General features: G+C 53.7%; 2 long non-coding RNA genes across 2 annotated transcripts in view; both read right to left on the bottom strand.

The window, feature by feature from the left end:
- Positions 1 to 24859, bottom strand: part of LOC144314789 (uncharacterized) — a 122989-nt gene that overhangs the window by 90521 nt on the left and 7609 nt on the right. The window contains exon 4 of the long non-coding RNA XR_013380638.1: positions 15318 to 15520. This is a non-coding gene — a long non-coding RNA (uncharacterized LOC144314789). The remainder of the gene's footprint in view (positions 1 to 15317; positions 15521 to 24859) is intronic.
- On the bottom strand, positions 3512 to 7764 carry LOC144314792 (uncharacterized). The gene is made up of 2 exons (XR_013380643.1): positions 5608 to 7764; positions 3512 to 3783 (listed from the first exon to the last, which is right to left on the bottom strand). It is a non-coding gene; the product is annotated as an uncharacterized LOC144314792 (long non-coding RNA).

Genomic DNA, 24859 nt, shown 5'->3' with positions numbered 1-24859 from the left:
ACACACACACAACGTGCACACACTCCGATCACACACAACGCACAGAGCGCGAGTCAGAAGTGCCGGGGGTGTGAGCCCGACAGGCCCCCGCCCCACCTCCGTCATGCACACACACCACGCATGGCTTGTGCACACAGCTCACTTGCAGGAGGCCCACACGTTGGACAGAAGAGGGTACAGGGAGAACTTATGGGAACACATTCACACACACCCCTGCCACGTCCCCAGTGAGCACACAGAACAAACAGGGCGTGCCTGTGAAGAGCACATGCACACAGCCACAGCACCCTCAGCCCCCCAGGGCCCGCCCCGGGGGAGGGACAGAGGAGGCAGGGAACCCCTGGCCTCCGCCCTGGGGACAAGCTCAGACCTGGAGGGTCATCTGCAGAGGCCGGCTGGGGTGGGGGTACCTCTGACTCAGCTGTGGGCCGGTCCCCTACAGACAATGAGGTCAGGGACCAGTTCCCCCCGAGAGGACCCAGGAGGGAGTGTCTGGGCCGCAGCCAGGCCCCGCAGCCCTGTAATCATCCAAGACAGAGGTGGGGCTGGAGGCACCCAGGGAGGCTCCCTGAGCCAGGCTGAGGCCCAGGGTGGGGCAGGCTCCAAACTGCCTGGCTCCTTCCCTCTCTGTCACACCCACGGGGCAGGAGGAGCCTGAGGTGGCAGGGAACAGAGGTGGGGAGGAGAGCTAAGCAAAATCCCCGGGATGGGGGATCAGGAGGCCTGGGTCTGCTTCTGTCCCAGTGGGCTCTGCCCCCGTGTCCCTGTGGATACCCAGGGCAGAACCCTAGGCTCTGGTGCCCTCTGTGCTCCTACTGAGGCCTGTGTCACTTGTGTCACCCACCACCTACACATCCTGACCCCGGTGTACAGGAGTCAAGCCCCCCTCTCTCTGGCAGCTCTTCTGCACCAGTCCTGGCCGGGCTCATGGGAGAGGTCAGCAAGAGGCTTCGCCCTCCAGGAAGAACCTGCTCCTTCATGTGGCTTGTATGGCACAGGCTGCAGGGCCGAGCTTTGTCTGCTCTGTTGAGCCCCTAGCCTGGAACACACACACCTCTCAGGGGCACAACCCCCCTGGAACCGTGGAAAGCGCTCTGGGCTACAGGTCAGAATGTGTAGGTTCCCTCCATGGACGCTGTGTGACCTTGAGCAAGTCCCATCTGGGTCTCAGCTCCACTGTCTTTGATCGGAAGAATCAGACTTAGAACTGGTCTCCAGGGGACATCAGGTTCCAAGATCCCATGTCACCAGGAGCAGCAGGCAGCTCCCCAACACTGAGGCCTCCTGAGCACCCCCTGGCACAGGCACCATGCCAAGCCCACAACCTCAGTGATGAGGAAGATGCTATCAGAGTCCCAGTTCAGGGCAGGGCAGCTTAGGAAGGACCAAGGTCACACCCCCAGTGAGTGGGGAGAAACAGGACTCCAGTCTCACATCCCCTGACTGCAAACCTTAAACCCCTAAAAACTCTTCCACGGGCATAGTTTCTCTAAGTGCTTTACATTTGTTAAGTCAGTCCACAGGACAACCCCAAAGGGGGGTTCCTACGAATCACCCGGTTTGAGAAAAGAGAGGCCTCCCCATTAAGTAACTCCCCCAAAGCCATGCAGCTAGAAAGTGGGAAAGCTGGAATCGAAAGCACGGATGACTCTCCACCTAGAACCTAAGGTCCCAAGCCTTGCACAGAACCCACCCCACCTGCCCACGCCCCCCAACCCCCGCCCCGACCCCAGGGAGAGCAACAGCCAGTCCCCAGCAGAGGTCATGCAGTGGGCCAAAGCCACGCTCTCCCCACCGACCCTCGTATCCATTATCTGCGGACGAGCATCAGTAAAGCTGAGTGACAACCACAAAGCCTGCGATGCACACGACAGTTCACCTCCTCCCCTCTCACCAGCCTGCGGGGCAGCGGGCGGCTCTGCTGCTCTGGGCGGGGCTCAGCGCTCCTCTGCTGGCCTCCCTCCCGTAGCCGGCGGCTGGCCTGGCCTGGCCTGGCCTGGCGGGTCGAGGATGGTCTCACCCTCACCTGGTTGACAATTAGCGGCGGGCTGTCAGCGGGGATGACACAAGTGACTGGGCCACATGTGTCTCATCCTCCAGCAGGCTAGCCCAGGATTGCAGGCACGGCGGTCCCAAGGGTCAGGGAGAGGGACAGAGTGCGAGCGAGAGGAAGGGACGGACGGGGAGGCACCCGCGGAGCTAGCGCAGTGCCACCCCCTCCACTTTGCATCAGCCCAAGCAAAGCATCGGGACAGCCGAGCCCCGTGGGCTGGGGACACAGACCCCACCTCCTGAAGGGAGAAGCTGCAAAGTCATTTGTCGATGGCGTGCTTACAGGGAGAAGGGAAGAACTGGGCACACTTTTGCAATAGATCCACCGCACCACGTGTCTGCTTTCCACTTTCATTTTTACACATTCGCTCATTCTCCCAGAGTCAGAGAAGATCCGAGCGGGGCCGGCGGCGCGGCGCGGGGTGGGGGTGGGGGGGGCGCTTAGAAATCAGCTCGTCCCCCAACCACCCATTCTACAGATGGGGATCCTGAGGCCCCACGAGGGAAGGGAATGTGCTGGAGGGTGCCCGCCCCAGGCGCCTTCCCTTGGCTCAGGGAGCAACGCAGACGGGCAGCCTTCTCGTGCCTCTCAGCTGCCGGTGGCCTTGCGACCATCCCACTGAGCTGGCACGTGGCACCTAGCACCCAGGAAGCTGGTTCTCGTCTCAGCCCCCACCCCCTCCTGCTATCCAGACTGAACGCCCCGTATTTATATGAGTCACACCAAGCCCTGACATTTGTGTAATTGTCTCCCATGTACAAAGTGCCTTCACCCATTACTCAGTCCTCACGATCACCCTAAAGGGTGGGGTGGGGGGAGCAAAGCAAGAATAACAGCCACCCTTAGCATTCCCCGAGCACATTCCAAGGGGCACACACTGTTCTGGGTGCTTGGCATATGTCAACTCATTCAGGGCTCACGCTAACCGTCCCCCTGAGGAAGGTAGGGCTGTTATCCCAAATTACAGAAAGGGAGAATGAGTTCCGTGGAGGTGACGCGGCTTGCCCAAGGCCACCTTAGCTGAGAAGTATGGGAGCGGAGACGCAAACCTAGGGCAGGCTAGCGCCCAACCACAGGCTCTGCCAAGTCATCGGGGTGGCCTGGAGAGGTGCCTGGGCTCCTATTTCTATCTCCCCAGGGGTCTGGCCTGGCGTGGGCCTGGGGTTGGGCTCACCTCCTGAGGGAGGAGCTATGCACGAGCCCACCAGGAACCAGGGTGGCAGGGAGAGAGAGAGAGAGAGAGAGAGCGTAAGAGCCTGGCACGGGGAGCCCAGCTGCCGGGGTGCAAACCCTGGTTCTGTCGCCCAAGAGCTGTGTGGCTTTGGGTGACGTATTTAACTTCTCCACTCCTCAGTGGTCCAATCTATAAAATGGGCATGATAACAATCATACTCACCTCCCAGATCGGCTGTGAAGATTAAACGCGTTAAAATACAGAAGGCAATTCGCAGCACATAGTAAATGCTCAATAAACATCGGTTATTATTGTATCCCTAGCTGACCCCCTCGGCTTCCGGGATGCCAGACAGAGCACCTGCACTGCAGCTAACGAGTCAGCTCTCCAACTGCCCTGCAAGACTCGACTCTCTCGGCTGGAGGGCCAAGCTTGAGCCAGGGGTCTGCTTCTCTGCCTTCACATCCCCTGAGGGCCAGGTCCAGGCCTCCAGAGGATCCAACACGGTGAGAAGAGCGTGGTGCCCCCCACACTGCATGTCCGAACAGAAACAACCCTAAAACATAAAAGGAGTAAAAGGTTAACCACGTTCTGATTTTTTTTTTTTTTTTTGGATGATGAGAGCATGAATGCTTTGTCTCGGGTATCATTTGAGTTTATTTTGGTGTCTCCATCTTGCTGGCATCTTGAGCAAGTGCTCCATCCCACTTGGCGCATTCCCGCGCTGGCCTCCCGGGTGGCCCGAGGCGTCCAGAGTCACCAGGCCAGGAGCTGGGGCCTTCAGGAGGCGATAAGCCCGTCGTCTCCCAACAGCACCCACCGTTCGAGGGGATGCAAGGAGAAAACCCCCACCCGGGACGCTAAAAAAAACCCCTCCAACCAACAATTTGGCAGCTGCGGTTGCCAGGGAGATGGTGAGGGATGCGTGTGGTGCTGCCTCCTGCTTGGCAGAGACCCTGCCTCCACCCCCAGGGGGGCATTCTCCTGGTGTCACCGTGGGGGCGAGGGGCCAGGCCGGGGAAACAGAAGCCCGCAGATCACATCCCCCCCCCCCATTGTCCCCGCTGTCCTCAGAGCAGAGGGCGTGGACCAGACAATGGGCTGATGGACAATGAGAACAGCAGATGGTCTCCCCCACCCTCCCCACCGCCAGCTGGTGCCACTCGGCTTGCCAGGCCTGCCGGAGGGGTCGGGGTGGGGGCCCGGGCTCAGCTGGCTGCGGACCCCAGCCTTGCACCTGCCCGCATCGGGTTTTCGGAAAAGGCTCGAACTGGGAATTAAGGCCCCTGCGGGATGGAAAATAGGAGGAAGCACAATAACAGCCGACACTCACTGGGTTTAAAATAAATCTGTTCTTCATGTAAAATCCAACCCCCTGCAACGCTCAGCACAACCAGGACCGTGTCACATCCCTCTCATGTCCCCACACTACTCTCTCCTGGATCTCTGCCGGGCCGGACCCCTCCTCCTGCGCCTGAAGTCGGCTCGGTCCTTCCCGACCTCTGCACCCTCGCCTCTGCTCTTCCCACATCCTGGAACGCCACCTCCACTCGTGGTCAGCTCCTTCCCAGCATCAGGCCTCACCTTAAGCGTCATCACTTTGGAGAGCCTGATCGCCCCATCCGAAGTAGATGACAAGCGGGCTCCTTCAAACAACACTCGTCACAATTTATAATTAGGGTTTGTGTGTGTGTGTGTGAGTTTCTTTCTTTGAAATCCTTCTCCTCCCACTGTCCTGTAAGCTCCAGGAGCACAGGGACCATGTTTATCTCATTCTCCACTCTACCCTCCCCCCCCCCCCCCCCCCCCCCGTACCAAGTGCCTGGCACATAGGAGCTGCTCAATAAATGTTCCTTAAACTTACCGAGCCCCAGGCACTTAATTCCTCCCAATCTTAGCCTGTGAGGTTGTTTTTGTCCTCATTTTGCAGAAGCGAGAGGAGAGGCTCAGAGAGGTTGGTAACTGGTTAAGCTAAGACTAGAATCTGGGGCCGAGCCAACTCCAAGATCTCTGCTCTTAATCCCCCTCCATTCCCGGCCTCCTCTCAGCTGCACTAGCACCGAACCCCTCCCGGGGGAACACAGGCCCCTGCCCATTTCTGAGCCTCTGCTTTTCCATCTGCAAAATGACAACACAAAGCTTCATATCCCTGGAGGTTACTCCGCCAGCCTAAGATCCTCACAGAGATAAGCCACCCAGCCAAGCCTGTGCCACCCACCTGCCCTCGACAATTCACGGTCTCTCCGCTCCTTGGGCTTTGGGGGCAGGAGTCCCGGGTTGAAGAGTTAGCAAGGATATAGAGGAACTGGAACCCTCCTACCCTGCTGGAGAAAAGGCAAAATAGGAGAGCCACTTTGCTCAACACTTGACATCCACTTACCGTGGGACCCAGCAACTTCACTCAAGAGGAGTGGAAGCATAGGCCCGCACAAAGACCTGTATGCAGTTGTTCACGGCAGCTTTATATGTAACAGCCCCAAATGGGAACCAGCTCAAACCTCCATCAACTGGCAAATGCACCAAGTGTGACGCCTCTCCACAACAGAACACTATTCAGCAATGAATGACACAGCATGGCTGAGTCTCACAATAATCGTGGTGAGGGATGGAAGCCAGACGCAAAAGACATCACTGTGTGATCCCACCTGTGTGAAATCCCACAAAGGGCGGGACCACAGGGAAAACAGGTCGGTGGTTACCTGGGCCTGGGGGTGAGGGAGGGGACACCTGCAAAGGGACACGAGGGAGATGACGATGTGCTCCATCACGACTGTGGTCATGGTAAAACCACTGTAGACATTTGTCACAATTCATCAAATTGTACATGTGAAATAGGAACGCTTTCTTGTATATGAATTATACCTGGATAAAGTACCCTCACAAGGGAAAAGGAGGAGGCCTGGGGTCATGTGCCAGGCCCACTGTGCTTCCTCTTGCGAATGCCACCCTTGCTATGAGTCTACTTGGGGGCTGAGTCCAGGCCTCTTAGGTGCCAGCCTCTCATGTCACCTGGTGAGTGAAGCCCAGCTGGGAGCTGATGTGAGCTGGCCAAGCCCCTCGTTAGGGCTGCTCCCTGTGCCCCAGCCAGCAACACTCAGTGCGTCCTGGCTCTGGACGGGGTTTGGAGCTCCCACTGTCCCTGCTCTCCCTTTCTGCAGGGGTCTTCCCTCACCAGCTCCTTGGCAGCACCAAAAATTGGAGCAGAGCTACAGCTGGCATTACAGTCCCACTCCAAGGCCAGAAAATGCCTCCTCTGGAATGTTTCCTCCCCATGGACAGGACAGCCCATTCCTGCCCAGGGGTGATGCCTACAAGTAGGACTGCTCCAGGCCCAGAGAACACGAGAGTCCCTAACACAGGGGCCTCTGAACCCACATTCACACCTCTCCACATCGGTGCCTGAGCACCTTCTTTCCTGCAGGGCAGTAAAAAAGGTGGGGGGTGGGGGCACCTGGGTGGCTCAGTCCATTAAGCATCTGCCTTTGGCTCAGGTCATGATCCCAGGGTCCTGGGGTCAGCTCCCTGTTCAGCAGGGAGTCTGCTCCTCCCTCTCCCTCTGCCACTCCCCCTGCTTGTGCTCTCTTCCTCTCTCTCTCTCTCTCTCTTTTGTCTCTGTCAATTAAACTAATTAACATCTGCTGGGCCCAGGGCAAGCATACAAATGGAGGTCATGTCATCCTCCCATCTCCTATCTTCCCAACACTGATACCATCTCACTCTACAAAGGGCCTCAGGAGCACAAGTGGGGCCTCCGGTAAATATGGCCAAGCACCATCCACAGGTGGCCACAAGTGGCCACCCCTTGGCCGTCCCTCAGACTTAGGGACACACACACCGGAAATGTGATCCAACTGCCATAAGATGACCCAGGCAAGAGGCCCAAGTAGACACTGGAACCAAACCTGAGACCATTCAACAGGAAATTTGGGGCCCAGATCCCAAAGCATAGTCCAGAGGAGGAGGTGTAGCTTCTGGGTGGACTGTCCCCTTGGCCTTGCAGACTGTTTGCCCCATGGGGGTGGCCCTGGCCGGAAGGCCAGAGTGGAACCTCCTAAAGCAAGGCCCAGGGAAGGGGCCCCAGTCACCCAGGCTCTGAGTACTGGGAGGTGGTGATTCTGGGATCAGATGACAAGAGGTTTCAAATGCCAGGCTAAAGAGCTCAGGCTGCAATTCTGAAGGAAATGAACACCCACTGATAAGTTTTGGGGATACAAGAGAATAAAAGGCAGATCTGGATTTTGGAAAGATTCATTCAATACTCATGTGTGGATCATCTACTATGTTCTAGGGCCTAGGCCAGAAGTTGGGGGTATGAACATGACCCCAAAGTGACTGTCAAGGAAGCAGCCACACCGGAAGGTGTGCTAGATGGGGAAGGGGAAACGGAACACCATGGACTGAGCATCTGTTCTGCACTGGGCTCAGTACTTGGCATTTTAGCAAAATTGCCTGGATTAATCCTCCCCTAATTTTACAGATGAGGAAAGTGAGTTGCCCAAAGTCACATAGCACAGGAAAGGAGTTAAGCTTAATTGGAAACTGGGTCTGACTCCAGGCCTAGGATTTATTTTGTCTGCTTCCACAGAGACCCGGGCTCCTGGTGGAAGTAGAGGCTGGAAGGCGATAATGCCCTGAGGGACAGGGGCCGACCCCCCACCCCCACCCCATGCCCAGGCAGCCAGAGGCATCACCTGCCTTGTTAAGAAAGAGTGAAAAACCCTGCCAAGCACTTGATGCCCGTGGGATCGGCCTCCCTGTTCTGTGCCCTCTCATCCCTCTGGCCTTCCTCCTGCCCGTCCCCGGCTGGATTTCCCATCCCCTCAGAGAAGCCAGAAGGGAGTGAGGGAAAGGACACGTTCTTCTCTCCAGAAAGCTTAGTTCTTTATATTCTTTAGAAGGATTGGATTGGAACCGGCCAGGGAACACCCAAAAAGAAGATTCCTCAGGATTTACTCACATGAAGACCCTAGCCAAGGGGCCAGGGAGTCTTCTCCAAGGACCGCAGGTCACAGGAATATGTCCGTGTGCATCCGGGTGTGTGTGTGTGTAGCTGTGTGTGCATGTACCTGTGTTATTGGTATGTGTCTGCGTGTCTCTGCGTGCACCTGCGTCTGTCTGTGTTACCTGTGCGTGTCTGTGTGTGACTATGTGTTTGTACGTGTCCATGTGTGCATCTGTGTGTCCGGGTGGGTAGGTGAGCATCTGATGGAAGTACAAAGGCTCCGTGTCAGTCTGCTCAGCCCCAGAGCGACTGGCTCTGGGACCCCTCGCTGAGTTGCCAAATCCCTTGGGTCTCGCTCCTTCTCCCGTGAAATGGGGAGAATGCTACTCTTGTCAGCTAAGTTGCCAGGAAGAGTAATTGAGTGACGTACTAGGTGCATCGTTCCAGATACAAACTGAGTGTTCATGGGACACCTGGGTGGCTCAGCAGTTAAGCGTCTGCCTTTGGCTCAGAGGGTGATGATCCTGGAGACCCCAGATCGAGTCCTGCGTCGGGCTCCCTGCAAGGAGCCTGCTTCTCCCTCTGCCTGTGTCTCTGCCCCTCTCTCTGTGTCTCTCATGAATAAATAAAAATTTTTTTTTTAAATGAGTGTTCGAGATGGTAGATGTTTACCCTGTTGGGCCCTTCTCTCCTACTACCTCATTCTTTCTGATACCACTTTCCTTCATTTGTTCCACCCCCATCATGTGCCAGGTGCTCTGGTTTTAGGCACTAAGTACCCTCTCTGAGGTTATAGAGGAAGAACAGAAACCAGGCTCAAATCATCCTGGTTTAAGGTTTTTAGGTTTGTTTCCTTTTTTGGGGGGGGTGTTGTTGTTTTTTGACATTTTATTATTGTTTTTTAAGATTTTATCTCTAAGTACCCTCTACGCCCAATGTGGGGCTCAAACCTACAACCCCGAGATCGAGTCACATGCTCCACTGACTGAACCAGCCAGACCCTCCATCCTGGTTTAAGTTCTTATTCATTCTTTCATTCAGTGTTTCCTGGGTCCCTTTCTAGCTGTGTGACCTCAGGCAAGTCATTTTCCTCGCTAAGTCTCCATTTCTTAACCAGTAAACAGGGCATGGAAATAATGCCTGCCCGCTTACCTTGTTTGGGCATGGGAAAGATGAACTAAAAACAGTAGGCCTTTTCCATAAACACTGCGCAAATACTAGTTGTTGCTAATGTAAGCAGCTGCATTGCCATTTAAGGTACAAAGCTTTACACGTGCAGCCAGAGGAAAGCTCAGGCCATAAGTGATAAACCCGGTGGTAGTTCACAGGCGCCCAGAGGAACCACATCATCCAGCTTGCAGGAATTTGGTACGAGGCTCTCCAGGTAGCAGGCTCTTCCTGACTCTGGGCATCCCTTAACCCAGATGGCTCCCCTTTCTCTGGGCCTCTATGTTCCTCACTCCTTGAGACCTTCTCCCCTTGGGTTGTTCTCACTTCTCAGAGCTTTCTGATTCTTAGCCTCTGGCCAACTTACACTCCAGGAAGCTCAGTGGCCTTTGCCACCAGGATGCAGCAGCCACTCCCCTTCTCCAGGCCTGCATCTCCAAGCAGCTGTCCCCCCACCTGTCACCCTCAGGGGTAACAACACGTCCCCCTCAACAGAAACTCTTCAGAATCTGGGTCACCCACGCTTACCTCCAAAAACCTTTTTTGGTTTACCAGTTGCCCAGCCTGGAATATTACCTCCTACCCCCTCCATATGCTGTAAACATACACCCCAAAGTCTAGCAAAGCAGAAGTAGCTCAGGGTGTACCTCAGCTCCACCTCTAATAACTGTGCATCTTGGTAAGTTGCTTCACTGCTATTCCTTCATCTGCAACATGGGGAGAATAATAGTGCCTACTTCATAGCGTTTCTGCGAGGATTCAATTAGAATGTGTGGTTTGCTTAGAATGGTGCCTAGCACATAGTCTATACTCAGTAAATGTTAGTTTATTACTCCATCATACACGACTCAAGTCACGAAGCTGGCCCTGGCCAGCCGATTTCTCCCTCTGAGCTATTGCCAACATTTGTGTGGGTATTGACTTTTTCCTAGCTTCATCGCTTTTACAAGCCTGCACTGAGTTCCCAGAGACCAGCAAAGCAGGGCACTGGCCCCAAGGCTCTCCAACCCTAGGGGGAGGAGGAAACAGGTCATCAAATCCCAAATTCAGGGATAGAGAGGGTGAAGGACAGGGGTGGGGAGGGCTGGAGAAGCCCAGGGGTCAGCTGGGTTTGGCCAAGAAGGCTTCCTAGGAAAAGAGCTAACTGAGCACAGTCTTGAAACGTAAATAAATATTGGGTCAAGAAAAGGGGTCTACCTGAGGGACTCCTCAGACAGAGGAGGAGACAGCATGTGCAAAGGCCCTGGAGGAAGAAAGGCCTGGTCCTTTAAGGAATTGCAGGTGATTCAGGGTGGCATGAGCAAAAGGAGTAGGGTGAGGGCTAGTGGCATGCTTGAAGGTAAACAGAAGACCTTTTAATGCCCTGTTTAAAAGCTAGAACTTCGGGCATCTGTGTGGCTCAGTGGTTGAGCATCTACCTTTGGCTCAGATCGTGATACTTGAGTCCTGGGATCAAGTCCTGCATCAGGCTGCCCGCAGGGAGGCTGCTTCTCCCTCTGCCTGTGTCTCTGACCCTCCCACTATGTCTCTAATGAATAAATCAATAAATAATCTTAAAAAAAAAAAAAGCTAGGACTTCTCAGTGCAACCTGGTACACTGGACCAGAGCCTAGAGCTAAAACAGAACAATACTAGAAGAACTGGTGAAGTTAGACTGAAGTTTGTAACTTAGCTAATGGTATTACACAAGCTAATTCCTTGGTCTTAACAAACATACAAACATTAGGGGAAGCTGAGTATAGAATATATGAGAGTTCTCTGCAATATCTTTTTAACTCTTCTGTAAATCAAAAATCACTTCAAAATTTTAAAAACCTTTTTTTGTTTTTTGGGGGTTTTTTTAGGGGGGAAGGCTAGGACTTTATTTTGGGAATAATGGGAAACCACTGAAGGGTTTATAGCCGTTTATAACACTGAAGGGTTAAAGCAAGAGGTTGAAGGGGGAAAGCCTGAACCCAGAGAGAGAGACTCACCCATAATCCAGGAGGCTGTGACATTAGAGACGAGTGAGCAGAGCCGAGAGTTCATCAGAATGTGGAGTTTAAAAAAAAATGGTTTTGGGATGCCTGGGTGGCTCAGCAATTAAAGCATCTGCCTTTGGCTCAGGTTGTGATCCTGGAGACCAGGGATCAAGTCCCACATTGGGCTCCCTGCATGGAGCCTGCTTCTCCCTCTGCCTCCATCTCTGCCTCTCTCTCTCTGTGTGTCTCTCATGAATAAATAAATAAAATCTTTTTAAAAAATTTAAAAATTGGTTTTGATTGGATGAGAAGGAAAGAAGAGTGCTGAACCAAGGAAGACGCTTGAGTTGCTGGTTTATACAATGTGACCACCAGGATTCGTTGATTGCAAGTGACAGAAACACAGTAAAAGAAAAGGGTAAATGTATTGGCCACCCACTCACCCACCCCTGCCCTGAGAACAAACTGAAGGGAAGCCAGAGGTGGAGCTGACTTCAGGAACAATTGGAACCTGGCCTGTGGCAACTTCAGGACATACTCTTCCTCCTGGTATCTTGGTATCTTTCTCTAACCAACTGCAGAGAACTCAGGACTTGTATCTTTAAAGCCTTGTAACCTGCCAGGAGGGCATCAGGCTCAAGAGGAATCCTCTCTGGGAATCCCATTTGGCTTCCTGTGAACTTGGAACAGCCAAACTTCCTTTCCCCAAAGCCCCAAGGGCTTCTGAGGCCTAATGCTTTCAGCACCGATTGGCCCTCCTGGCCCTCCTGGACACACTGACTCATCACCACCCACTCACAACAGAGCTGCACACCTCATGCTGCTCCGATCCTCCCCAGGGGAGGGCATGTACAAAGAAGGCTTTGAGCTTCCTGTGCAGTGTTGTCTTCTTCTTCACCTCAGACCTGGCCCAGATGGAATGCCCACTCAGGCGTCTCCTCACTCTCTCTCCCTCCCCACGAGTGACAATGGGAGGACAGGGTAGGGAGAAGGGGATTGCAGGGGAGAAAGTTTAGATTGTTGGGGGGAAGGTGTACAGGTCAGCTTAAATCTTCCTCCGAGATGTTTCCTATCACAGTGAAACAAAAGACACAGGCTCTGGAGTCAGATACCTAGCCTTAAATCTCACTGACATTTACCAACCTTGTGACCTTGGAAAAGTCACTAAAACTGTCCATCTTACTTTCTTCATCCGAAATGTGGTCAGAGTACTCCTATCTCATGGAGTCTTGGGAGATTTTAGCTTCATTTACTCAATTAGTTAATGTATGTGCAAGGACTTAGCACAGTCCTTGAGAAAAAATGAGCACTGGGGAAAGGAAAACTACTTGTAGTTCATTCTGTTTGGCTTCATTTGTGCAACTTTCTTGGTTTTAAAAGAATGGATAGATGGTTGCATGGATGGATGGCTACACAAATGGATGATTATAGAGATGGATGAGTGGATGGATGGAGGGTGGTTGGATAGATGGATGGATAGATGGATAGATGGACAATCACAATATGAATGATTATAGAGATGGATGAATGGTTGGCTGCATGAATGGATAGATGTTGAATGTATAGGTAGATGATAGGTAGATGAAAGGATGAATGGATGGATGGCTAGATTGATGGCTGGCTGGCTGGATGGATGGATGGATGGTTGAATGGATAGATGGTTGGATGGACAGATGAAATCATGGTGGTGGGATGGATGGATAAGTGTTGGATGCATAGGCAGATGATGGGTAGATAGAAGGATGGTTGGTGGATTAGATGGATGTTTACTTTGTTAGATGGATAAGTGGTTGCATGAGATACTGAAATGTGTAATAAATAGTCCTTGTCATCACGAAGCTCACATTTCCGTGGAAAACAAAAAGACAGAAACCGATTACCACAACAGAGAGAGGCAGAAAATTCAGCCAGGGGAATGCAGAAGGCAGGGGCCACCAGGAGTTAGCCCGTCAGAAGAAGAGGAGAAATAATGACGGCAGCTCCTGCCCTCAAGGAACTCACAGTCTAATTTAATAATTAGCCACTTCAGATTCTTTTTGAAACTGAGCCAGGTATAAATAAGTCAGTAAACAGAACAGTTAAGTAAACAAGGTGTTCTTCAAAAGGCAGTGAGCTCAGATGTATAATAAATCCTGATTCAAAACATCATTTTCTCCTTGGAACAACCTCAGAGTTAATTCCCCAAATTTGCCAGAACACACACATTTCTTTGTCCCTGCTGCTCAGCCTCACCTCCTCGCTGGTCCGCCTGCGCAACTGTGATAGGAAAATAAATACCCAAAGCCCTCGCCACCCAGCCCGCCTGCTGCAGCATGTTGCAAGGGGAAACAGATCCAATCCTGGGCCCTGAGAACTCTGCACCCCTCCCCCGACCAGGCCATCTGAAACGGATCGAAGGACCACAAGCTTGTTTTGGTTTTAAATGGGAACGAGTTCATGGCATGAAATTTGAAAAATACCTGAACACCAAGAGTAATTGAATGAGCCCCAGCCCCAGCCCTGGTTCCAGCTCTGTCACTGGAGGGGGGGAGGGGGGGTCTCTGATCTCCATCTATCAAATAAAAGGATCCAACAGAATGATTTCTGAGCTCCCAGTTCTGCTTTTCAGCAACATATATTTTTTTATTTGTAGGTTAAAAACGAGAGGGTTCCAAGAGTCTTCAAAAGGGGCAAGTTGCTCTCCCTCTACTTAGCATCCGACACAGGAAGCAAGTGGTACAGCCTCGCAGCAGGGCCGCAGGGGTGTAAATGTGCCCGTGTCCATGCAAGTGTTGACAAACTGTAAAGCTCTATATAGATGAATGGGAAGATCCCTTCTCTCTGGACATTCAGAGATGTGAGCTGGGAAGACGCAAAAAGGTCACACGGGGCCTCTGTATGGAGGTGAACCCCATCACACTAACTCTGAAGGCCTTAGATGTCTATTGACCACCTTTGGCTGGGGAACTGGCACCCAGAAAAGCAGAGGACCCCTCTGGGACTAGAGCCAGGTCTCCCTCATGGCCAGGACACCGTTTGTCACAGGTGCAGGCCTGGCCAGAGCACCTTGGTCCTCCAGGGTAACAGATTCCAAATCTCTTCCAGCAGCATCCCCAGCAGCACCCACCACAGGGCATGAGGTGTGAGGTTTGCACAGGTGAGGACCCACCTCGCAGTGCTAACAAAACGGTGCTCCACCAGCAGCTGGGGAGTGGGTGGCCCGGGGAGGTGCTGCTTGCCCCTGTGTGGTGCTGGCACGCGGGGAGGCTCGCAAGGAGTGGGTGTGGGGTCTAGAGCCCATGGCGGTGGTCCAGAGTCACCCTCAGCCACACTCTCGGGGTGCAGAGCCAGGCTCCAGAGAGTCCCTATAGACTGGGTTTCGAAGCCAGGTGCCCAGTGCACAAACCAAGTTCTGGCACTTCCTTCCCACCTGCGTGGCTGCGGAGATTTAATCCCGTAACGCCACAATTCCCTTGTCTGTCCAAAGGCTTTAATCGTACCAAGGGCTGTGGGGCGGATCACCTGAGACAGGGGACCAAGGGCTGTCCTACGTCAGACCCGAGATGAAGACTGGACACAGGAGCTGCGTCAGGGAGGGCTGTGGGGAGAGCCCGGGGAGGGCTGCGGGAGGCAGGGTGCCACAGAGGGAGAGTGTGGCCCACTCTGCAGCTCCAGGCAGAGATTGGGTCACCCCCCCCCCACCGAGTTCTCCCACACTGAGGCCACAGGCTGCACCCAGGGGAGGGGGTTCGGGCTGAGGACAACTCTAAGGAGGCACCCAGCAGGGAGCCTTTAGCTGGCAACGCTCCTGGGAACCGGGTATGAGTGCCTCTACCCTGCGGGGGGACCTGGACAATGCACTGCATCATCCACTTAAAAGGGTTTAGGACTCAATAAATATTAGCTCTTAATATCATCCTCCTCCTCATCATCACCATCATCATCACCTTGTTTAACCCTCAAAACCACCCTGGGAAGTGGATATATTAATACCATTTTACACCTAAGGAAACTAGGGCTCAGGGACGTTAATTCACTTACCCAAAGATGCACAGCTCATGCATGATGGAGCCAATACCGGAAAACCAGATCTGTCTGTGATGCGCGCTCCTGCCTCTTCACTCCAAGATGAAGGTCTGCCCGTCCCAATCGCCCTTCCTTCCAGAGCTGGACAGATGGCCATCCAGCGAGTCCATGGATTGGAGATGACTCCCACCAGGGCGCCCAGATCCAGCACCGAGACTCTGTGATGGGGCCAAAGTCTGTCTCGTCTCTCCAAAGCTTTTATCCATTTCAGCACTAGATCCTAAAATAGTCTAGCTCCGCATCACACATGTTTCAGCCGTAACTGTGCACTTCCAGGACTTCCAGACGTGGGGCCTTACGAGACCTGGGTCTCAGAAAGACACCCACGGCGCTGAAGTGCTCTTGGCCAGGTGCCTTCCCGGAGAGATGCTGCTCAGAGCCCTCCATGGCCCCCATGGCCCCACGATGAAACCTGAACCCACCTCTGACTCACCCCCTCCCACTGGGCCTCCTTTCCATGATGCTGGCCTGTCCCGGTCCCTCCACAAACCCTGCTTGTGCCCACCCGCACCTCTGCATAGACCCTTCCTCCTCCTGGTGCTCCCCTTCCCCACCTCCTCCCGGGCCTTCCCTATTTACTGTTTGGGTCCCAGCTTAGATGTCAGCTTCCTCAGGACACATCTGACCTCCAAAGCCCAGGTTAGGGGCCATTCCTCAGCGCCCCCAGCACCCTGCGCTTGCCCCTCCCCCATCACATTGGGAACCTTGCCAAGGTCAGGGACCGTGTCTTGTTCACTGCGCCCAGCACTGCCCTGGGCTTGTAGCCTGTGATGACTAAATAGTGAATGAATGAACAAATGAATGAGTTGATGGTATGATTTAACCCAGTCCCCTAGAGATGACCCAGAAGTCTTATCCTGCCCCTCTGCCCCACATTACTCCGAAATCTGACATCCATCTAGGGAACCCTCCCCAACCCCACCCAACCCAAGTGACCACCAAGCTGGCTCCCGGACACGCATGTTGCATTTGTCCTAAAATCAGAGCCACGAAGGTCCTTGAAAATTTGTCAAAGCCGGATGAGGAAACTGAGACCCAGAGAGGCGACATAAATTCCACACACAGCTGGCTGGTGGCAGAGCCTGCCCGGCCACTTGGGTCCCCCAGCCGTCCCTCGGCCTCGGTAAATCCCATCTGCTCTTCCTCAAAGTTGGGCTAAACCCCCAGCCCCGCTGGCCCCTCTCTCTGGGGGCAGCAGGGGAGGACACATCTCTTCTCCCAGCCCCTGCCACCAGCAGGACACTCAGGAGGTCTCGGGAGCCAGCAGGTCCCTCCCTCCCCGTCCCCCCTGCCCCCTGCCTCCCTGGCCCGAGCTCTGCTGGGGTGGAATGTGGGAGGCTGGCACCAGGGAGGCTGCAGGTTGGAAATAAATTCTAATCAAAGACAGAATCATTCCGTCTTCTCCCTCTGCTCCAAGGACAGCGTTTTTTGCTGGGTATTACTCATATGTTCGGAGAGAAATCTTCTGAGGTTTCTCAGAGCCAGAGGGGAACTTGCAGGGTTGGGAGGATAAAAATCTTTTCTTTTCTTCCCCCCAGGCTGGTTCTTGCTTTTATTATCTTCTCTCTCTGCCTCTCATTACGGGCAGGACTTTGAGGAGACAGATTTCACTGGGCCCCCCTCTGCTGGTCTTAAAGGCACAGGACCCCGGGGTGCTGAGGGCTGGGTGGAGGCCAGAGGCAGGGAACTGCCAAGGGGGGCAGGAGGTGGTGGCCCTGCGTGTTGGGGACGGGGAGGAGGCAGGAGGGGACACGGGGGATGGACTCCACCAGCCACTGAGGGCAGGGGCTACTGGCAAGGAAGGCACCAGAGAAAGGAGAGCCCTTCCCACAAGCAAGGACCAGAAGAGCTCAGAATCAGTGTTATTCTTGAGGACCTTCATTCCTGCCCATCCTTCATCGCAGGGCCACCTCCTCCGTCCTCTCTCTGTCCCCAGATGGACCCACTATCCAACCAGCCCTCTCTCTTCTCACTGACGTCATCTCCTCTTTAGACCACCATGTGGCCCCCCGACCCAGCTGCCCCCCTGCTCCCAGTCTTTCCCACCCCACCCCCCACGGTGTCCCCTCCATCCAGCGTGGGTGGTGCCACCGTCACTTGCCCTTCTTCCCACTGAGACCAGGGTCGAACCCCAGCCACGGCCCCCTGGGGGCTCCTGCACACTCTCAGACCCCTCTTGGCCTCTGCCCTCGTCTTCAGGCCCAGCCACACCCCCTTCTCCCTGGCCCTGGGACACAGCAGCTCTCTGCCCCAGGTCTTGGCACAAACACGGTTTCCTCAGTGGGGCTTTCCCCTCCATCCCCCCTTTCCCCTTCATCCCTCCACCCCATCGCTCCTGCCACATTACCCCCCTTCGTCTCTGGACCGGCCACTGTGTCATGGAGCTAACATGGTGCAACTAAGCCAAAATGACTTGTCCCCCGAGTCCCCTCCTCCGACAGGCGCTGGGGAGCAAGAGACATCTGTCTCCTGTGAGATCTGGAGGCCAGGAGTGAGCAGTAGCAGCCATGTGCTCTGAAGGTGGGGGGCAGGGTGCACCCTGGTCACCCACCTCCTGCCCACCTTGTAGTCAAGGGGTAGCACCCAGGCCTGCAGCCCCTCCAGATCCCCCTTAGATCTCTCCGAGTCCCAGGCCAGGTATGTGTGCAGCTCTGTGGCGAAGGGTGCCAGCTTGTCTAGGAGGTCACCCTGCACGGGTTGGAGGCAGGGGGAGTACAACGCGGGGTCCAGTCTCCCCTTCCCCCTGCCTGCATGCAGCTTTCCTTCCCGGCCTGTAGGGACTCAGGCCTGAGCCCAGATGCAGGGGCTGCTCCCGCACACGAGTTCCCGCACTAACCCCAGCAGCAAAGCCTCTGGCCCGCCGGTGGTAACCACGCCGCTTCTCTGATGAAAATCCGAAGGATACCCTCTCAGGTTTAGCCTTGTCGGCGCTGAACGTTAGTTTGGGTACAACATGCTCCTTTCTTTCTCACCACGCTACCTGGGAAGACCTCGGGAGGATCCTGCTCATCTTTCCACGGCTGCATCCGCAGTGCCCGCCACAGAATCTGGCACATAGCAGGTGCTCAGCGGTTCCTGAGGGGTGGACCAGCTACCATTAGCTGGCAGGACTCGAGGAAAAAGAAGGTGCTGTAGACATAAAAGGACGACAGGCCTGGGACGCCTGGGGGGCTCAGCGTTTGAGCGTCTGTCTTTGGCTCAGGGCCTGATCCTGTGGTCCTGGGATCGAGTCCTGCATCAGGCTCCCTGCACGGAGCCTGCTTCTCCCTCTGCCTGTGTCTCTGCCTCTGTGTGTGTGTGTGTGTGTGTGTGTGTGTGTGTCTCATGAATAAATAAATAAAATCTTAAAAAAAAAAAAAAAAAGGCCAACAGGCCAACAAACACTGGTTGCACACCTAGTGTATGCCAGCATGAGGAGACCCTTCCCTTCTGTCTCAAACTGCATCCCACCCAAAGCTGTCTCCCACCCCAACAGCCCCCCTCCCCCTCACTGCCCACCTCCTCCATAGAATGGCCAAGGTTCCCTACCTCTTGACTCCCAACTCCCTATATTTTGGTTCCTGCCCTGTGCTCCCAGAAGTAGCCATACCCGAGGTCACCAGTGCCAGGGGAACCACCAAGCCTTGGCTCTCCTCTGATGCTACTGACCGCCCTCCTTTCCTGGTCTGGTCCCTGCCGGTTCTGCTCCCACCTCGCAGAGCATGTCTGGTCTTCCCAACAGCTGTTGCCCGAATTCTGTCCTCAGCCTCCTCTCCCTTCTCTCCTTCTCCTCACATGTCTCTCTGTGGCCTCAGCCCCTAGCCTCTGCCCAGGCAAGAACATTCCCCCCATCATCGGAACCATCACGGCCACCAAAGTCATAACTTCAAACCCAGTGTCCTGACGCCCCCCCTGCCCCATGGCCTGTGAGAGTTGTGACATACTGACACAGTATGTGGACTCACACCGTAGTAGGTGTGGCCAATTGTAAGCATATGCTTTTTATTATCAAGTGCCAGTCCAGCCCACCCCGCTGACACTGAGCCATGAGAACAGACCTTGGGGAAGGGAGACAAGTGCCTATAACCACTCACCAGATATGTCCCTGCTCTGCACCAGTCACCCACGGCACCCTGCTTCACTCGCAGGCCTCAGTGGTAGGACTTAATAAATACATAATGAATTAGCACCTGAATCAATGGGTATACAGGGTTAAGCGCGGATTTAAAAACCCAAGGAAGGGGGTCGCAGTGCTTGGGGGGAGGCCAAAGCACCGCTTCAGGCAAGGAACACAGAGATGCAAGGGTGGATGACACGAATCTGCGAGGGAGGGCACCCAGCTATGGCGGCTGAAACTCTGGGAGACACAATCTTCACCCTCAGCTTGTAAGAGTCCCTGCAAGACCCTCAGAGACCAACCAGTCTCAGGCTACAGCCAGCCACTCGGAAGGCTCCCTGGATCTCCAGCCACTGGTGCCTCTGCCTCTGTGGGGTTGGGGGTTGGGGGGGATCGCTAGAGCTTTAGACCTTCTGGCGTGACTCTCACACTCACATGGTGTCTGACGGTTTGCAACAACCCAGGGTACATCATGCATGTAGGTACTCCTATCTCTGTTTCAGATAAGGAAACTGAGGCTCAGAGAGGTCAAATGACTTGCCCAAGAGCTAACAATATGAACCCAGGCCTGTCTGACTGGAACCTCACCCTTCCCACTCCAGCATGCTGTCTTTTGAAGAAAGCTGAAGTCTGGACCCCCATTGAAGTGCACACCAGAAGTGCACATGAGATGCTGGATAATGCAGTCGGCGCACACATCTGGTGCTCTGCATCGTGACATTTGCACTCAGTCGGTGTTGAATAATGCAGTCAATACGGCACAGTGAATGCGATTATCAGATGCATGATGGTGTTGACAAACGTTACCAGGGTGGTGGGGGTATCACAGGAATGCATCAACACCCATTGGCCCATTTACACAAGCTGGATTATCAACCCAATTAGTTGTCAGCCAGCAAGAATCAGGGCTCTGGAAACAGATGGATTTGACAGGTAGGGAGCCGGGCTGGAGGACTCAGGGGAGAGTGGGGAACAGAGCCAGGAAAGGCAGCAGAGTAGAAATAGGGGCTGGGGAGGGGGAATGGCCAGTGTGTTGGTGGGGAGGAGGCATGCCAAGGACCAGCCAAGGTCCCGGCCAGTGATTCCCGTGTGACCCATTTGACTGCGGCCCTTCGACTGGTCAAAGGAATCCCAGTGATGATGATGATGGCAATAGTGGTACCCAGTTTGCAGCCTCTCTGCTCCCCCACTGAGGCTCCAGTTGGGTGTCAGACCCCTCCTCTCTGTAGCTTCAGAGCCCTGAACTCACCTGCCACCTCAGTGTTTGGTTACCCGTCTGCCTCCTAGAGCACAAAGTGATCTAAAATCAGGCAGTCTGACCCTAAAGGTCTAATCACTTATCCATCATACTGCTTCACAGTGGATGGCTGGGTGAATGGTTAGATAAATGGACAGACCATGGATAGATAGGTGGATAAAGGGATGGACGGATGGATAGATCATGGATGGATATAGATGGTTGGATGGGGGATGGAGGGATAGATCGTGGATGGATAGAGAGATGGAGGGATGGATGGATGAATGGATGATGGATGGATGAATTTAAAAAATAGGAGGATGGGAGATGAGAGGTGGTAAGATGTTGCAATAGTGGCAGTCATGGTCATTTAGAGTCATACTCCAAGACGGATTAGGAAAAAATTGAATCAAGGTCTAGCATAGACCCCTGAATCAGGGGCCACCATCCCAAAAGCCCAGAACTCATGCCATCCTCAGTAGAAGGGCCTGAAAGGATCTACGGGCCTTTGCTCCCTAAAAGTGAAGACCGTCCTTTAGCACCCCTGCCTATGCCAGGACACAGGACAGTGCCCAGGATAGAGCCGGGCGCATTGGCCAGTCCTCACAAAACTCCAACTGAATTTGACAAGGAGTAATATTTGAACACCTACTGTGTGCTCGACACAGTCTTCTGCTGACCAGCTGGCCGGCTGGTTGGCTTCCTCCCTCTGGCTGGCTGGCGGCCTGGGCTTGGCCAGCCGACTCACAAAGCCCATATCAGCTTACACAGCAGTTGGTGTTTCCTTCGCTGTAAATGCCCTTGTCTCCCTAGATGGAGGGAGAGTGTGATGATGACAGGGGTGGTCAGAATGATTTAGTTTCAGCTCTGATGCACCCTGCCTGGGGAATTCTCATTGTCATCAGGTGGTGACAGTTTATGGTTGCGGGTATTTGAACAGCTCAGCTACTTGTTTCAATAGGCATCATAAAAAATTATTAACCAAGCAGATGAGAGCAAAAGGGACAGCGTGATCTGTTTGGGGAAGGCTTACCTGGGAGCTGCTGACCCGGGCAGAGGAAAAATATTGACACGAGTGAGTTCTCAGGGCATCCCAGGTGTTAATTATGGAGGCGACTCCCTGTGGCCACTCCTCTTGAATCCAACAGGAAAGTGTTCCTGAGTCTGCCTTCCCACTATGGTGGACTTGGGGGAAATAGCTTATCCTCTAGTGATAATAAAAGTAATGCACCTCACTGTAAAAATATTTAGAGGATTCAGGGAAGTGGGAAAAAAGGAAGTAAAAATCATCCATTAAGCCTCATCCCAAAGAAAACACCATTGATCCTTTCTTCCATTTTTTCTCTTCTACGTATTTGCAATAGCTGAGATGATCATAAAAATTAACATAATAACTATATCTTAATATATGGCAGGCATTGTTCTAAGTGCTTTATGTGTATTAACTCCTCTAATCCTCCCAGCGGCCCTCCGAGGTAGGACCGTGAGTATACCTGCTTTACAGGTGGGGAACCTAAGTCACCCACAGGCTAGCTTGCCTGAGTTCACAGCCACTCGGGGGCAGAGATGGGTTCAATCAGTCCCACAACACTGTTCTATCGTGGGTCCAATTTATAGTCTCCTTTTTGCCTTGAGCATTGTGACATCCACACTTTCCCATGTCAGCACACAAATGGCAGAAACATCCTTTTTAATGGTTGCTAAATATTCCAAGTGGATGGACTACAGTTTATGTGGGCATTCTCCTGTTTCGGATCTCTCTTTACTGAACGTTGGGTGTCCCACAGCAGCAGCAGCAGCACAGTGACAGAAGAAAGCCACGCAAAGCTGGCCTCGACTCCGCACCCGAGGACCTGAGGGCAGCAACTCCTAGCCCCCAACTCCCCGCCCCACTCCCTAGATGGAAAGCCTGGAATGGGAACTCTGAAAAGGCTCCCACCAAATATATCACAAATATATCCCCGCCTGCCAGACAGTGTGGGCAGTGCACCTGGCCCGCCGGCCACCTGGGAAGCACACCTCCACCTCTTCCAGCCTGTTTTCTGCCTTATAACACAGAACCACCGATGCCAACCCTGCCTACCTCGAACCACAAGTTCTCTGCAAGGATCAGATGACATAACTGCCAGAAAAAAAGCTTTTGAAACTGGAAAAGAGTTTTACATATGCAAGGGATTGTTATTATTATAACATTAATTCAAAAACATTCTCTGAGGAGCTGCTGTATGCCAGGCATTTGTGTGATGCCCTGGGGAAATAGGCCCCCCAAGAGAGCCCCAGTGCCGCCCAAGAGGGAAACACAGTCTGATGGAGGAGGACAGACCAGCAATAACACACAGCTGGACAAGAGATTGAACAGAGGGAAGCATGGGCACTGCAGGAGCCTAAGTGAGGGAGCTCATTCGGGGGTGGGGGGGTCTCAGGGGAGGCTTCCCGGAGGAGGTGACATCTCAGCTGAAACCTAGAGGATGAGCAGTGTTTGGCTAGGCAGAAAGGGGTGGCAGACAGAGAGAACAGCAGATGCAAAACTGCGGAGGCATAAAAAGCACGACATTCTAGAAGGAAAGTATGACCAGGGCATAGCAGGTTTATAGAGCAGTGGAGGGACGCCTGGGTGGCTCAGTGGGTGAGCATCTGCCTTCTGCTCTGGGCATAATCCCGGGGTCCCTGGATCGAGTCCCGCATCAGACTCCCCGCAGGGAGCCTGCTTCTCCATCTGCCTATGTCTCTGCTTCTCCCTCCGTGTCTCTCATGAATAAATAGAATCTTTAAAAAAAAAAAAAAAGTGGAAAGAGGAGAGACTTACAGTGTAGACACACCCCCATCTGCTCTTTTACCACCAGTGATCCTATAACTGTTTAGGGAATGAGGAGGGTGCAACGAGCCGCTCCCCAGGAAGGCAAGCTCACCAGGCACACTCGTGGTTGACTGAGCAGCATCACAGCATTAAGGGAAGGGACCCATGGAGCCGCTGGGTGGGGCTGTGCTTCATAGACCCATAGGGCAATCTTTAATTTTTTTTAAGATTTTTTATTTATTTATTCATGACAGACACAGAGAGAGAGAGAGAGGCAGAGAGACAGGCAGAGGGAGAAGCAGGCTCCATGCAGGGAGCCCGACGTGGGACTCAATCCCAGGACCCCAGGATCACGCCCTGGGCTGAAGGCGGTGCTAAACCTCTGTGCCATGGGGGCTGCCCACAGGGCAGTCTTTAAAGGCTTCCCCCCACACCTCTGCCCGGCCTTGGCCTCACTTCCTCCAATACGGGTTCCACTGCACCCCACTGGGGCTACCCCAAAGCTCAGACTCCATGGATCCCCAAGAAGCTCTGGGAAAGAATCTATGAGGTTCTCGATATTCCAACTTTGTTATTGCCTTTAAATCTTTCCAGCGATTTGGCTCAGTGGTTGAGCATCTGCCTTTGGCTCAGGGCGTGAACCTGGGGTCCTGGAATCGAGTCCCACATCAGGTTCTCCTCGAGGACCTGCTTCTCCCTCTGCCTATGTCTCTGCCTCTCTCCCTCTGTATATCTCATGGATAAATAAATAAAATCTTTATAAAAAAATCTTTCCAGCGATCCTCTGAAGCCTGGATTCTTGGTCCCACTTCACAGATGAGGGTCAGGGAAGGGAAGCAATAGGCCCAAGCCACTTGTGAAACCTGTGCTTGGGGTTCAGGTCAATGTAGGCATCGGAGATGCTAGGTTGGAATAACTGGTCTGCAGCCTCCCCATTGGTTCCCTGGGGCCGATTACCACTTCTTTAAATCCTAATTTCACACCTGTCTGTATAGTAAGGACGGTGCCACTAGCTGTACGGGCTGCCATGAGGCCTTGCTGAGACGTGTTCCGAAAGCCTGTGGTGTGTAGACGGCACAGCAGCTGCAGTGGTTCCCTGATACCACGTCTGACGCCCCCACATGTCCTGCAGGCACCCATCTCCCTGAGGTCAGGACTTAGGGCCGGTTTGAACTTGAAATCTCTCCGCATTCATCAGAGGAGTAGATAAATCCAATCCCAGGCACTGGACACACTGGTGACCTGATAGACTTGCAGGTTTGGTCAGAATCCAAGATGCCAGTCCTTTCCAGCTCCGATGGCACTCCAGGAAGACCCGTGGCCCTCGGAGCATCTCAGAAAAGCCCCGGGGTCCCTTTCTGCCAGTA

This window comes from Canis aureus, chromosome 5 (assembly GCF_053574225.1).
Source record: "Canis aureus isolate CA01 chromosome 5, VMU_Caureus_v.1.0, whole genome shotgun sequence".
NCBI classification, from domain to species: domain Eukaryota; kingdom Metazoa; phylum Chordata; class Mammalia; order Carnivora; family Canidae; genus Canis; species Canis aureus.
The sequence above is the reverse complement of the archived record's forward strand: the minus strand, read 5'-3'. Positions and strand labels throughout refer to the sequence as shown.